The sequence below is a fragment of the Elephas maximus genome, chromosome 13 (assembly GCF_024166365.1).
Source record: "Elephas maximus indicus isolate mEleMax1 chromosome 13, mEleMax1 primary haplotype, whole genome shotgun sequence".
Lineage (NCBI taxonomy): Eukaryota > Metazoa > Chordata > Mammalia > Proboscidea > Elephantidae > Elephas > Elephas maximus.
The window spans coordinates 100560092-100574145 of NC_064831.1; the positions used below are offsets into that span (position 1 = coordinate 100560092).

At 48.2% G+C, this 14054-nt stretch overlaps 8 non-coding genes across 8 annotated transcripts; all 8 read left to right on the forward strand.

Annotated features, from left to right (window-relative positions):
• Window positions 1-682: 682 nt before the first annotated feature.
• On the forward strand, window positions 683-760 carry LOC126057685 (small nucleolar RNA SNORD115). The gene has a single exon (XR_007512759.1). It is a non-coding gene; the product is annotated as a small nucleolar RNA SNORD115 (small nucleolar RNA).
• A 1620-nt stretch (window positions 761-2380) lies between these two features.
• On the forward strand, window positions 2381-2461 carry LOC126057563 (small nucleolar RNA SNORD115). Its single transcript, XR_007512642.1, has one exon. It is a non-coding gene; the product is annotated as a small nucleolar RNA SNORD115 (small nucleolar RNA).
• Window positions 2462-4065: 1604 nt separating this feature from the next.
• On the forward strand, window positions 4066-4143 carry LOC126057686 (small nucleolar RNA SNORD115). Its single transcript, XR_007512760.1, has one exon. It is a non-coding gene; the product is annotated as a small nucleolar RNA SNORD115 (small nucleolar RNA).
• A 1620-nt stretch (window positions 4144-5763) lies between these two features.
• On the forward strand, window positions 5764-5844 carry LOC126057564 (small nucleolar RNA SNORD115). Its single transcript, XR_007512643.1, has one exon. It is a non-coding gene; the product is annotated as a small nucleolar RNA SNORD115 (small nucleolar RNA).
• A 1604-nt stretch (window positions 5845-7448) lies between these two features.
• Window positions 7449-7526, forward strand: LOC126057687 (small nucleolar RNA SNORD115). The gene has a single exon (XR_007512761.1). It is a non-coding gene; the product is annotated as a small nucleolar RNA SNORD115 (small nucleolar RNA).
• Window positions 7527-9146: 1620 nt separating this feature from the next.
• Window positions 9147-9227, forward strand: LOC126057565 (small nucleolar RNA SNORD115). Its single transcript, XR_007512644.1, has one exon. It is a non-coding gene; the product is annotated as a small nucleolar RNA SNORD115 (small nucleolar RNA).
• Window positions 9228-10831: 1604 nt separating this feature from the next.
• Window positions 10832-10909, forward strand: LOC126057688 (small nucleolar RNA SNORD115). The gene has a single exon (XR_007512762.1). It is a non-coding gene; the product is annotated as a small nucleolar RNA SNORD115 (small nucleolar RNA).
• A 1620-nt stretch (window positions 10910-12529) lies between these two features.
• On the forward strand, window positions 12530-12610 carry LOC126057566 (small nucleolar RNA SNORD115). The gene has a single exon (XR_007512645.1). It is a non-coding gene; the product is annotated as a small nucleolar RNA SNORD115 (small nucleolar RNA).
• Window positions 12611-14054: the final 1444 nt, after the last annotated feature.

Below are 14054 nucleotides of genomic sequence, written 5' to 3' on the forward strand. Positions count from 1 at the left end.
CAGGAGGAGATGTTCTCCCTCTATAGGGATTATTCGGGCCTGAGGTAGATTGGATTGTGTCTCTACATGGCTCAGTGGTGAAATCAAAGTGTTGAAGGACTGTGGAAATTTCTAGAAGTGTTGGCACAATTCTTGGAAAGGAACTCATTCCCAAATGTCCTTCCAGCTGATTTGAAGATCCCCAGTTACTGGGGACTCTTGGGTGCCGTATCCCGAGAGTCCAACACGTTGGACGGTGCCCCTGGACGCATATTTGGCTGCCTTCAACACATCAGTCAGGGTTAATCAATTGCAAAGGCTCCTTTTGCCTGCGTGCTCCTGAGAATTTGTACTACATCCAGGCACGAGTCTCACTTTGTGTGAAGGGTCAGCAGTCTCCCCAGTGGGTTGTAAAGGGGTGTCTTGATTTTGTGCATATGTTTGCGACTATCTGGGAGAAAGCATAGCCACAGGGAAGTGAGCTTCTCTCCTGTGATCTTTGTCTTACTGATTTGCCCTTTTCCAAGGGATAGTGAGGTCGATGTCTGTTGTCCTGCTTTCATGGGGGTCAAGCCAACTCCCCTGGAAACTGGAAGACGATGTGTGAATTCTCTCACCCAGTGTCATTCCTCGGTGGAAGGAAGACATTTGTGGTAAGCATCTTCAGGTCTCAGGGGATTTTTCCTGGGGAGAGATATGGCTCGGGTCAATGATGACATAACCTGTCTCGAAGAGAGATGATGACCTAAAAATCGTGCTCAGTGGGTTTATGCTGAGGCCCTGCGAGACACTCCTTTGCCCCGGCCTTATAGATCTTCTTTAGAGCAGACCCCCATTTTCATTCCTTTCACCTGCACCAAGTGACCCAAAACACCTGGGTGGCTGATTTTTGCCAGGCTGATTCCTTGGCTCTTTTCCTCTTTTTGTGTCATTTAGAAAGACCTGCTTCCATGAAACTCACCGTGGCGAGGTCACAAGGTGAGGGAATCACCGTGATTTTCCCTGGCCCCATCTGACACTTGGGCAAGTGAGGATGCAGCCCAAAAGGCAGTAGAGGTTGTTGACAAAGCTGAGGCATGTCCCCTGGTGTTTGCTTGACCTTGCCTGGTTGACTAAGTGGCAGTGATGTGCGTGGATGGATACTTAGGAATCTGAGGATCCTGAAAAATGTGCGCTTGAGTCGTCTCCGATAGCCGGGGTCCAAGTCCGATACGTCCTAGGGAATTGGGAGAAATGCACAACGAGAAGAATGTATTTTCCCAAGATATTTATGGGAGGTGAATGGCTCAGAGCTCTACGGGAGACTGGTCAACTTGCCATATTGAAAGCGTTTGTCAGTTTCAGCTGGCTTCTTAGGATCTGCAGGGCACTTTTCCCAGGAATCTTGAAATTGGATGAGAGATTCCGTAGTCTGATAGCTGGCTCCAGCTTTCAAGTGAAGGTAGCTGCACAGATACCCGCGTAGAAAATCTAAAGTCAGGGTCTATGCCATGTGTGAGGAGGACACGAGGGTCGTGAGCAGTTTCAGGTTCATGCCACAGGAAGTCATGTTTCCTTGGAGCTGTAGACAGTGAATGCAGGTGTAAATGCTGCCTTGCACGAGGGCAAAGATCACTGTTCCTACACAGTTCATTGGAATCCCGTAGAGTTTCCATAAGACTCCTGCTCTGTTTGTGCCAAGAGATCTTCCGATGGTTGATAAGCAGGAGGAGATATGTTCCCTGTGTTACCGTTCTTTGGGAAAGAGGTGGCCGGGTCTGTGTCTCTGCATGGCACAAGGGTGAAATCAAACTCCGGAAATTCGTAGGAGAAGTTTGGGGCAAATTCTTGGAGTAAGCACTCTTCTGAGTGTCCCACAGCTCGTTTGAAGATCCCCAGTTTGGGGAACCCTTGGGTGTAATTTCCTGAGAGTGCTCGTGCACGGGACAGTGCCTGTGGACACAGATTTGGCTTCCTTGTTACATGGGCCAGGCCTGATCAAAATGAAAAGCCTCTCCTTGCCTGGGACCTCCTGAGTTTCTTTTACTACGGTCTGAGACCTCTATGCCATGTCCTGATCTGGCACATGTCTGCCTTTCTGTCAAGGGTGAGCAGTCTCCCTAACGGGTTAGAAGTGCGTGTCTTGATGTTGTCCATATTTTTGAGCACATGTGGGAAAAACCTTAGCTGTTAGACCATGGATGTCTCTCGTGCGATGTCTGGCTTACTTCTTTGTCCTTCCTAAAAGGATTGCAAGGTCCAGGCCTGTTTTCCCGCTTTCATGAGGGTCAAGCTACTCCCCAGGAACCTGGAAGAGGATGTGCGAACATTCTCATCCTGCATGATTCCGGGCTGGATGGAAGATGTCTGTGGTAAGGAACTTGAGGACTCAGGTGATTTTTCCTGGGGATTGATATGTCTCGGGTCAATGATGACACCTCCACTTCTCTGGAAGAGAAATGATGACATTAAAATCACGCTCAATAGGATCACGCTGAGGCCCAGAGGGAAACTGCTTTTCCCCAATCTTAATGATCTCCTTTAGAATGGAGCCCGTTTTGATTCCTTTTACGTCCAGCACGTGATCGAAAACTCCTCACTGACCGATTTTTGTCAAGCTGATTCCTTGGCTCCTTTCCTCTTTTTCTCTGACTTAGAAAGACCTACTCCCAAGAGATTCACCACAGGAAGAACACAAGGTGAGTGAATGATGGCAGTTTTACCTTGTCCCTGCTGATACTTGGACAAGTGAAAACGGAGCCCAAAAGGCAGTCGGGTTTTGTGGAGAAGCTGAGACGCGTGCCCTGCTTTTAGCTTGACCTGACCGATTGAATAAGTGGCGGTGATATGCACGGGTGGATAGTTAGGAAGCACAGGAACCTGGAAGAATTTCCACTTGAGGAATTTTTGATCATCCGGTGCCCAGCCTGGTATGTCTACGGAATTGAGAGAATGCACAGCGAGACAAATGTGCTTTTCTCATATATTTTCCGCTTGGGAATGGCTAGGAGCTCTACTGGAGAAACCGGACATACTTGCCATAGTCGAAAGCCTGTGTCAGTTGCGACTGGACGATTAGGATCTGCAGGGTATCTTTCCCACAAATCCTGGCACTGGGTGAACAATCGAGTAGTCTGATACCTCACTGTAGCTATCAAGAAAAGGTAGCAGCACAAATATCTGAGTCAAAACACTAAGGTCAGGTTCGATGGCATTTGGTAAACGCGATGCGCGCGTCATGACTAGTTTCAGGTACGTGCCACAGGAAGTCACGATCGGCTAACACTCTAGTCAGGAAATGCAGGCATAACTGCTGCCTTCCGCATGCGGAAAGATCATTTTCTTGACAGTTCTTTGGAATCTCATAGAGATTCTGTAGAACTGCTTTTCTGTATGCCCCACAGGATCCTGTGGTGGTTGATATACAGGAGGAGATGTTCTCCCTCTATAGGGATTATTCGGGCCTGAGGTAGATTGGATTGTGTCTCTACATGGCTCAGTGGTGAAATCAAAGTGTTGAAGGACTGTGGAAATTTCTAGAAGTGTTGGCACAATTCTTGGAAAGGAACTCATTCCCAAATGTCCTTCCAGCTGATTTGAAGATCCCCAGTTACTGGGGACTCTTGGGTGCCGTATCCCGAGAGTCCAACACGTTGGACGGTGCCCCTGGACGCATATTTGGCTGCCTTCAACACATCAGTCAGGGTTAATCAATTGCAAAGGCTCCTTTTGCCTGCGTGCTCCTGAGAATTTGTACTACATCCAGGCACGAGTCTCACTTTGTGTGAAGGGTCAGCAGTCTCCCCAGTGGGTTGTAAATGGGTGTCTTGATTTTGTGCATATGTTTGCGACTATCTGGGAGAAAGCATAGCCATAGGGAAGTGAGCTTCTCTCCTGTGATCTTTGTCTTACTGATTTGCCCTTTTCCAAGGGATAGTGAGGTCGATGTCTGTTGTCCTGCTTTCATGGGGGTCAAGCCAACTCCCCTGGAAACTGGAAGACGATGTGTGAATTCTCTCACCCAGTGTCATTCCTCGGTGGAAGGAAGACATTTGTGGTAAGCATCTCCAGGTCTCAGGGGATTTTTCCTGGGGAGAGATATGGCTCGGGTCAATGATGACATAACCTGTCTCGAAGAGAGATGATGACCTAAAAATCGTGCTCAGTGGGTTTATGCTGAGGCCCTGCGAGACACTCCTTTGCCCCGGCCTTATAGATCTTCTTTAGAGCAGACCCCCATTTTCATTCCTTTCACCTGCACCAAGTGACCCAAAACACCTGGGTGGCTGATTTTTGTCAGGCTGATTCCTTGGCTCTTTTCCTCTTTTTGTGTCATTTAGAAAGACCTGCTTCCATGAAACTCACCGTGGCGAGGTCACAAGGTGAGGGAATCACCGTGATTTTCCCTGGCCCCATCTGACACTTGGGCAAGTGAGGATGCAGCCCAAAAGGCAGTAGAGGTTGTTGACAAAGCTGAGGCATGTCCCCTGGTGTTTGCTTGACCTTGCCTGGTTGACTAAGTGGCAGTGATGTGCGTGGATGGATACTTAGGAATCTGAGGATCCTGAAAAATGTGCGCTTGAGTCGTCTCCGATAGCCGGGGTCCAAGTCCGATACGTCCTAGGGAATTGGGAGAAATGCACAACGAGAAGAATGTATTTTCCCAAGATATTTATGGGAGGTGAATGGCTCAGAGCTCTACGGGAGACTGGTCAACTTGCCATATTGAAAGCGTGTGTCAGTTTCAGCTGGCTTCTTAGGATCTGCAGGGCACTTTTCCCAGGAATCTTGAAATTGGATGAGAGATTCCGTAGTCTGATAGCTGGCTCCAGCTTTCAAGTGAAGGTAGCTGCACAGATACCCGCGTAGAAAATCTAAAGTCAGGGTCTATGCCATGTGTGAGGAGGACACGAGGGTCGTGAGCAGTTTCAGGTTCATGCCACAGGAAGTCATGTTTCCTTGGAGCTGTAGACAGTGAATGCAGGTGTAAATGCTGCCTTGCACGAGTGCAAAGATCACTGTTCCTACACAGTTCATTGGAATCCCGTAGAGTTTCCATAAGACTCCTGCTCTGTTTGTGCCAAGAGATCTTCTGATGGTTGATAAGCAGGAGGAGATATGTTCCCTGTGTTACCGTTCTTTGGGAAAGAGGTGGCCGGGTCTGTGTCTCTGCATGGCACAAGGGTGAAATCAAACTCCGGAAATTCGTAGGAGAAGTTTGGGGCAAATTCTTGGAGTAAGCACTCTTCTGAGTGTCCCACAGCTCGTTTGAAGATCCCCAGTTTGGGGAACCCTTGGGTGTAATTTCCTGAGAGTGCTCGTGCACGGGACAGTGCCTGTGGACACAGATTTGGCTTCCTTGTTACATGGGCCAGGCCTGATCAAAATGAAAAGCCTCTCCTTGCCTGGGACCTCCTGAGTTTCTTTTACTACGGTCTGAGACCTCTATGCCATGTCCTGATCTGGCACATGTCTGCCTTTCTGTCAAGGGTGAGCAGTCTCCCTAACGGGTTAGAAGTGCGTGTCTTGATGTTGTCCATATTTTTGAGCACATGTGGGAAAAACCTTAGCTGTTAGACCATGGATGTCTCTCGTGCGATGTCTGGCTTACTTCTTTGTCCTTCCTAAAAGGATTGCAAGGTCCAGGCCTGTTTTCCCGCTTTCATGAGGGTCAAGCTACTCCCCAGGAACCTGGAAGAGGATGTGCGAACATTCTCATCCTGCATGATTCCGGGCTGGATGGAAGATGTCTGTGGTAAGGAACTTGAGGACTCAGGTGATTTTTCCTGGGGATTGATATGTCTCGGGTCAATGATGACACCTCCACTTCTCTGGAAGAGAAATGATGACATTAAAATCACGCTCAATAGGATCACGCTGAGGCCCAGAGGGAAACTGCTTTTCCCCAATCTTAATGATCTCCTTTAGAATGGAGCCCGTTTTGATTCCTTTTACGTCCAGCACGTGATCGAAAACTCCTCACTGACCGATTTTTGTCAAGCTGATTCCTTGGCTCCTTTCCTCTTTTTCTCTGACTTAGAAAGACCTACTCCCAAGAGATTCACCACAGGAAGAACACAAGGTGAGTGAATGATGGCAGTTTTACCTTGTCCCTGCTGATACTTGGACAAGTGAAAACGGAGCCCAAAAGGCAGTCGGGTTTTGTGGAGAAGCTGAGACGCGTGCCCTGCTTTTAGCTTGACCTGACCGATTGAATAAGTGGCGGTGATATGCACGGGTGGATAGTTAGGAAGCACAGGAACCTGGAAGAATTTCCACTTGAGGAATTTTTGATCATCCGGTGCCCAGCCTGGTATGTCTACGGAATTGAGAGAATGCACAGCGAGACAAATGTGCTTTTCTCATATATTTTCCGCTTGGGAATGGCTAGGAGCTCTACTGGAGAAACCGGACATACTTGCCATAGTCGAAAGCCTGTGTCAGTTGCGACTGGACGATTAGGATCTGCAGGGTATCTTTCCCACAAATCCTGGCACTGGGTGAACAATCGAGTAGTCTGATACCTCACTGTAGCTATCAAGAAAAGGTAGCAGCACAAATATCTGAGTCAAAACACTAAGGTCAGGTTCGATGGCATTTGGTAAACGCGATGCGCGCGTCATGACTAGTTTCAGGTACGTGCCACAGGAAGTCACGATCGGCTAACACTCTAGTCAGGAAATGCAGGCATAACTGCTGCCTTCCGCATGCGGAAAGATCATTTTCTTGACAGTTCTTTGGAATCTCATAGAGATTCTGTAGAACTGCTTTTCTGTATGCCCCACAGGATCCTGTGGTGGTTGATATACAGGAGGAGATGTTCTCCCTCTATAGGGATTATTCGGGCCTGAGGTAGATTGGATTGTGTCTCTACATGGCTCAGTGGTGAAATCAAAGTGTTGAAGGACTGTGGAAATTTCTAGAAGTGTTGGCACAATTCTTGGAAAGGAACTCATTCCCAAATGTCCTTCCAGCTGATTTGAAGATCCCCAGTTACTGGGGACTCTTGGGTGCCGTATCCCGAGAGTCCAACACGTTGGACGGTGCCCCTGGACGCATATTTGGCTGCCTTCAACACATCAGTCAGGGTTAATCAATTGCAAAGGCTCCTTTTGCCTGCGTGCTCCTGAGAATTTGTACTACATCCAGGCACGAGTCTCACCTTGTGTGAAGGGTCAGCAGTCTCCCCAGTGGGTTGTAAATGGGTGTCTTGATTTTGTGCATATGTTTGCGACTATCTGGGAGAAAGCATAGCCACAGGGAAGTGAGCTTCTCTCCTGTGATCTTTGTCTTACTGATTTGCCCTTTTCCAAGGGATAGTGAGGTCGATGTCTGTTGTCCTGCTTTCATGGGGGTCAAGCCAACTCCCCTGGAAACTGGAAGACGATGTGTGAATTCTCTCACCCAGTGTCATTCCTCGGTGGAAGGAAGACATTTGTGGTAAGCATCTTCAGGTCTCAGGGGATTTTTCCTGGGGAGAGATATGGCTCGGGTCAATGATGACATAACCTGTCTCGAAGAGAGATGATGACCTAAAAATCGTGCTCAGTGGGTTTATGCTGAGGCCCTGCGAGACACTCCTTTGCCCCGGCCTTATAGATCTTCTTTAGAGCAGACCCCCATTTTCATTCCTTTCACCTGCACCAAGTGACCCAAAACACCTGGGTGGCTGATTTTTGTCAGGCTGATTCCTTGGCTCTTTTCCTCTTTTTGTGTCATTTAGAAAGACCTGCTTCCATGAAACTCACCGTGGCGAGGTCACAAGGTGAGGGAATCACCGTGATTTTCCCTGGCCCCATCTGACACTTGGGCAAGTGAGGATGCAGCCCAAAAGGCAGTAGAGGTTGTTGACAAAGCTGAGGCATGTCCCCTGGTGTTTGCTTGACCTTGCCTGGTTGACTAAGTGGCAGTGATGTGCGTGGATGGATACTTAGGAATCTGAGGATCCTGAAAAATGTGCGCTTGAGTCGTCTCCGATAGCCGGGGTCCAAGTCCGATACGTCCTAGGGAATTGGGAGAAATGCACAACGAGAAGAATGTATTTTCCCAAGATATTTATGGGAGGTGAATGGCTCAGAGCTCTACGGGAGACTGGTCAACTTGCCATATTGAAAGCGTTTGTCAGTTTCAGCTGGCTTCTTAGGATCTGCAGGGCACTTTTCCCAGGAATCTTGAAATTGGATGAGAGATTCCGTAGTCTGATAGCTGGCTCCAGCTTTCAAGTGAAGGTAGCTGCACAGATACCCGCGTAGAAAATCTAAAGTCAGGGTCTATGCCATGTGTGAGGAGGACACGAGGGTCGTGAGCAGTTTCAGGTTCATGCCACAGGAAGTCATGTTTCCTTGGAGCTGTAGACAGTGAATGCAGGTGTAAATGCTGCCTTGCACGAGTGCAAAGATCACTGTTCCTACACAGTTCATTGGAATCCCGTAGAGTTTCCATAAGACTCCTGCTCTGTTTGTGCCAAGAGATCTTCTGATGGTTGATAAGCAGGAGGAGATATGTTCCCTGTGTTACCGTTCTTTGGGAAAGAGGTGGCCGGGTCTGTGTCTCTGCATGGCACAAGGGTGAAATCAAACTCCGGAAATTCGTAGGAGAAGTTTGGGGCAAATTCTTGGAGTAAGCACTCTTCTGAGTGTCCCACAGCTCGTTTGAAGATCCCCAGTTTGGGGAACCCTTGGGTGTAATTTCCTGAGAGTGCTCGTGCACGGGACAGTGCCTGTGGACACAGATTTGGCTTCCTTGTTACATGGGCCAGGCCTGATCAAAATGAAAAGCCTCTCCTTGCCTGGGACCTCCTGAGTTTCTTTTACTACGGTCTGAGACCTCTATGCCATGTCCTGATCTGGCACATGTCTGCCTTTCTGTCAAGGGTGAGCAGTCTCCCTAACGGGTTAGAAGTGCGTGTCTTGATGTTGTCCATATTTTTGAGCACATGTGGGAAAAACCTTAGCTGTTAGACCATGGATGTCTCTCGTGCGATGTCTGGCTTACTTCTTTGTCCTTCCTAAAAGGATTGCAAGGTCCAGGCCTGTTTTCCCGCTTTCATGAGGGTCAAGCTACTCCCCAGGAACCTGGAAGAGGATGTGCGAACATTCTCATCCTGCATGATTCCGGGCTGGATGGAAGATGTCTGTGGTAAGGAACTTGAGGACTCAGGTGATTTTTCCTGGGGATTGATATGTCTCGGGTCAATGATGACACCTCCACTTCTCTGGAAGAGAAATGATGACATTAAAATCACGCTCAATAGGATCACGCTGAGGCCCAGAGGGAAACTGCTTTTCCCCAATCTTAATGATCTCCTTTAGAATGGAGCCCGTTTTGATTCCTTTTACGTCCAGCACGTGATCGAAAACTCCTCACTGACCGATTTTTGTCAAGCTGATTCCTTGGCTCCTTTCCTCTTTTTCTCTGACTTAGAAAGACCTACTCCCAAGAGATTCACCACAGGAAGAACACAAGGTGAGTGAATGATGGCAGTTTTACCTTGTCCCTGCTGATACTTGGACAAGTGAAAACGGAGCCCAAAAGGCAGTCGGGTTTTGTGGAGAAGCTGAGACGCGTGCCCTGCTTTTAGCTTGACCTGACCGATTGAATAAGTGGCGGTGATATGCACGGGTGGATAGTTAGGAAGCACAGGAACCTGGAAGAATTTCCACTTGAGGAATTTTTGATCATCCGGTGCCCAGCCTGGTATGTCTACGGAATTGAGAGAATGCACAGCGAGACAAATGTGCTTTTCTCATATATTTTCCGCTTGGGAATGGCTAGGAGCTCTACTGGAGAAACCGGACATACTTGCCATAGTCGAAAGCCTGTGTCAGTTGCGACTGGACGATTAGGATCTGCAGGGTATCTTTCCCACAAATCCTGGCACTGGGTGAACAATCGAGTAGTCTGATACCTCACTGTAGCTATCAAGAAAAGGTAGCAGCACAAATATCTGAGTCAAAACACTAAGGTCAGGTTCGATGGCATTTGGTAAACGCGATGCGCGCGTCATGACTAGTTTCAGGTACGTGCCACAGGAAGTCACGATCGGCTAACACTCTAGTCAGGAAATGCAGGCATAACTGCTGCCTTCCGCATGCGGAAAGATCATTTTCTTGACAGTTCTTTGGAATCTCATAGAGATTCTGTAGAACTGCTTTTCTGTATGCCCCACAGGATCCTGTGGTGGTTGATATACAGGAGGAGATGTTCTCCCTCTATAGGGATTATTCGGGCCTGAGGTAGATTGGATTGTGTCTCTACATGGCTCAGTGGTGAAATCAAAGTGTTGAAGGACTGTGGAAATTTCTAGAAGTGTTGGCACAATTCTTGGAAAGGAACTCATTCCCAAATGTCCTTCCAGCTGATTTGAAGATCCCCAGTTACTGGGGACTCTTGGGTGCCGTATCCCGAGAGTCCAACACGTTGGACGGTGCCCCTGGACGCATATTTGGCTGCCTTCAACACATCAGTCAGGGTTAATCAATTGCAAAGGCTCCTTTTGCCTGCGTGCTCCTGAGAATTTGTACTACATCCAGGCACGAGTCTCACCTTGTGTGAAGGGTCAGCAGTCTCCCCAGTGGGTTGTAAATGGGTGTCTTGATTTTGTGCATATGTTTGCGACTATCTGGGAGAAAGCATAGCCACAGGGAAGTGAGCTTCTCTCCTGTGATCTTTGTCTTACTGATTTGCCCTTTTCCAAGGGATAGTGAGGTCGATGTCTGTTGTCCTGCTTTCATGGGGGTCAAGCCAACTCCCCTGGAAACTGGAAGACGATGTGTGAATTCTCTCACCCAGTGTCATTCCTCGGTGGAAGGAAGACATTTGTGGTAAGCATCTTCAGGTCTCAGGGGATTTTTCCTGGGGAGAGATATGGCTCGGGTCAATGATGACATAACCTGTCTCGAAGAGAGATGATGACCTAAAAATCGTGCTCAGTGGGTTTATGCTGAGGCCCTGCGAGACACTCCTTTGCCCCGGCCTTATAGATCTTCTTTAGAGCAGACCCCCATTTTCATTCCTTTCACCTGCACCAAGTGACCCAAAACACCTGGGTGGCTGATTTTTGTCAGGCTGATTCCTTGGCTCTTTTCCTCTTTTTGTGTCATTTAGAAAGACCTGCTTCCATGAAACTCACCGTGGCGAGGTCACAAGGTGAGGGAATCACCGTGATTTTCCCTGGCCCCATCTGACACTTGGGCAAGTGAGGATGCAGCCCAAAAGGCAGTAGAGGTTGTTGACAAAGCTGAGGCATGTCCCCTGGTGTTTGCTTGACCTTGCCTGGTTGACTAAGTGGCAGTGATGTGCGTGGATGGATACTTAGGAATCTGAGGATCCTGAAAAATGTGCGCTTGAGTCGTCTCCGATAGCCGGGGTCCAAGTCCGATACGTCCTAGGGAATTGGGAGAAATGCACAACGAGAAGAATGTATTTTCCCAAGATATTTATGGGAGGTGAATGGCTCAGAGCTCTACGGGAGACTGGTCAACTTGCCATATTGAAAGCGTTTGTCAGTTTCAGCTGGCTTCTTAGGATCTGCAGGGCACTTTTCCCAGGAATCTTGAAATTGGATGAGAGATTCCGTAGTCTGATAGCTGGCTCCAGCTTTCAAGTGAAGGTAGATGCACAGATACCCGCGTAGAAAATCTAAAGTCAGGGTCTATGCCATGTGTGAGGAGGACACGAGGGTCGTGAGCAGTTTCAGGTTCATGCCACAGGAAGTCATGTTTCCTTGGAGCTGTAGACAGTGAATGCAGGTGTAAATGCTGCCTTGCACGAGTGCAAAGATCACTGTTCCTACACAGTTCATTGGAATCCCGTAGAGTTTCCATAAGACTCCTGCTCTGTTTGTGCCAAGAGATCTTCTGATGGTTGATAAGCAGGAGGAGATATGTTCCCTGTGTTACCGTTCTTTGGGAAAGAGGTGGCCGGGTCTGTGTCTCTGCATGGCACAAGGGTGAAATCAAACTCCGGAAATTCGTAGGAGAAGTTTGGGGCAAATTCTTGGAGTAAGCACTCTTCTGAGTGTCCCACAGCTCGTTTGAAGATCCCCAGTTTGGGGAACCCTTGGGTGTAATTTCCTGAGAGTGCTCGTGCACGGGACAGTGCCTGTGGACACAGATTTGGCTTCCTTGTTACATGGGCCAGGCCTGATCAAAATGAAAAGCCTCTCCTTGCCTGGGACCTCCTGAGTTTCTTTTACTACGGTCTGAGACCTCTATGCCATGTCCTGATCTGGCACATGTCTGCCTTTCTGTCAAGGGTGAGCAGTCTCCCTAACGGGTTAGAAGTGCGTGTCTTGATGTTGTCCATATTTTTGAGCACATGTGGGAAAAACCTTAGCTGTTAGACCATGGATGTCTCTCGTGCGATGTCTGGCTTACTTCTTTGTCCTTCCTAAAAGGATTGCAAGGTCCAGGCCTGTTTTCCCGCTTTCATGAGGGTCAAGCTACTCCCCAGGAACCTGGAAGAGGATGTGCGAACATTCTCATCCTGCATGATTCCGGGCTGGATGGAAGATGTCTGTGGTAAGGAACTTGAGGACTCAGGTGATTTTTCCTGGGGATTGATATGTCTCGGGTCAATGATGACACCTCCACTTCTCTGGAAGAGAAATGATGACATTAAAATCACGCTCAATAGGATCACGCTGAGGCCCAGAGGGAAACTGCTTTTCCCCAATCTTAATGATCTCCTTTAGAATGGAGCCCGTTTTGATTCCTTTTACGTCCAGCACGTGATCGAAAACTCCTCACTGACCGATTTTTGTCAAGCTGATTCCTTGGCTCCTTTCCTCTTTTTCTCTGACTTAGAAAGACCTACTCCCAAGAGATTCACCACAGGAAGAACACAAGGTGAGTGAATGATGGCAGTTTTACCTTGTCCCTGCTGATACTTGGACAAGTGAAAACGGAGCCCAAAAGGCAGTCGGGTTTTGTGGAGAAGCTGAGACGCGTGCCCTGCTTTTAGCTTGACCTGACCGATTGAATAAGTGGCGGTGATATGCACGGGTGGATAGTTAGGAAGCACAGGAACCTGGAAGAATTTCCACTTGAGGAATTTTTGATCATCCGGTGCCCAGCCTGGTATGTCTACGGAATTGAGAGAATGCACAGCGAGACAAATGTGCTTTTCTCATATATTTTCCGCTTGGGAATGGCTAGGAGCTCTACTGGAGAAACCGGACATACTTGCCATAGTCGAAAGCCTGTGTCAGTTGCGACTGGACGATTAGGATCTGCAGGGTATCTTTCCCACAAATCCTGGCACTGGGTGAACAATCGAGTAGTCTGATACCTCACTGTAGCTATCAAGAAAAGGTAGCAGCACAAATATCTGAGTCAAAACACTAAGGTCAGGTTCGATGGCATTTGGTAAACGCGATGCACGCGTCATGACTAGTTTCAGGTACGTGCCACAGGAAGTCACGATCGGCTAACACTCTAGTCAGGAAATGCAGGCATAACTGCTGCCTTCCGCATGCGGAAAGATCATTTTCTTGACAGTTCTTTGGAATCTCATAGAGATTCTGTAGAACTGCTTTTCTGTATGCCCCACAGGATCCTGTGGTGGTTGATATACAGGAGGAGATGTTCTCCCTCTATAGGGATTATTCGGGCCTGAGGTAGATTGGATTGTGTCTCTACATGGCTCAGTGGTGAAATCAAAGTGTTGAAGGACTGTGGAAATTTCTAGAAGTGTTGGCACAATTCTTGGAAAGGAACTCATTCCCAAATGTCCTTCCAGCTGATTTGAAGATCCCCAGTTACTGGGGACTCTTGGGTGCCGTATCCCGAGAGTCCAACACGTTGGACGGTGCCCCTGGACGCATATTTGGCTGCCTTCAACACATCAGTCAGGGTTAATCAATTGCAAAGGCTCCTTTTGCCTGCGTGCTCCTGAGAATTTGTACTACATCCAGGCACGAGTCTCACTTTGTGTGAAGGGTCAGCAGTCTCCCCAGTGGGTTGTAAAGGGGTGTCTTGATTTTGTGCATATGTTTGCGACTATCTGGGAGAAAGCATAGCCACAGGGAAGTGAGCTTCTCTCCTGTGATCTTTGTCTTACTGATTTGCCCTTTTCCAAGGGATAGTGAGGTCGAT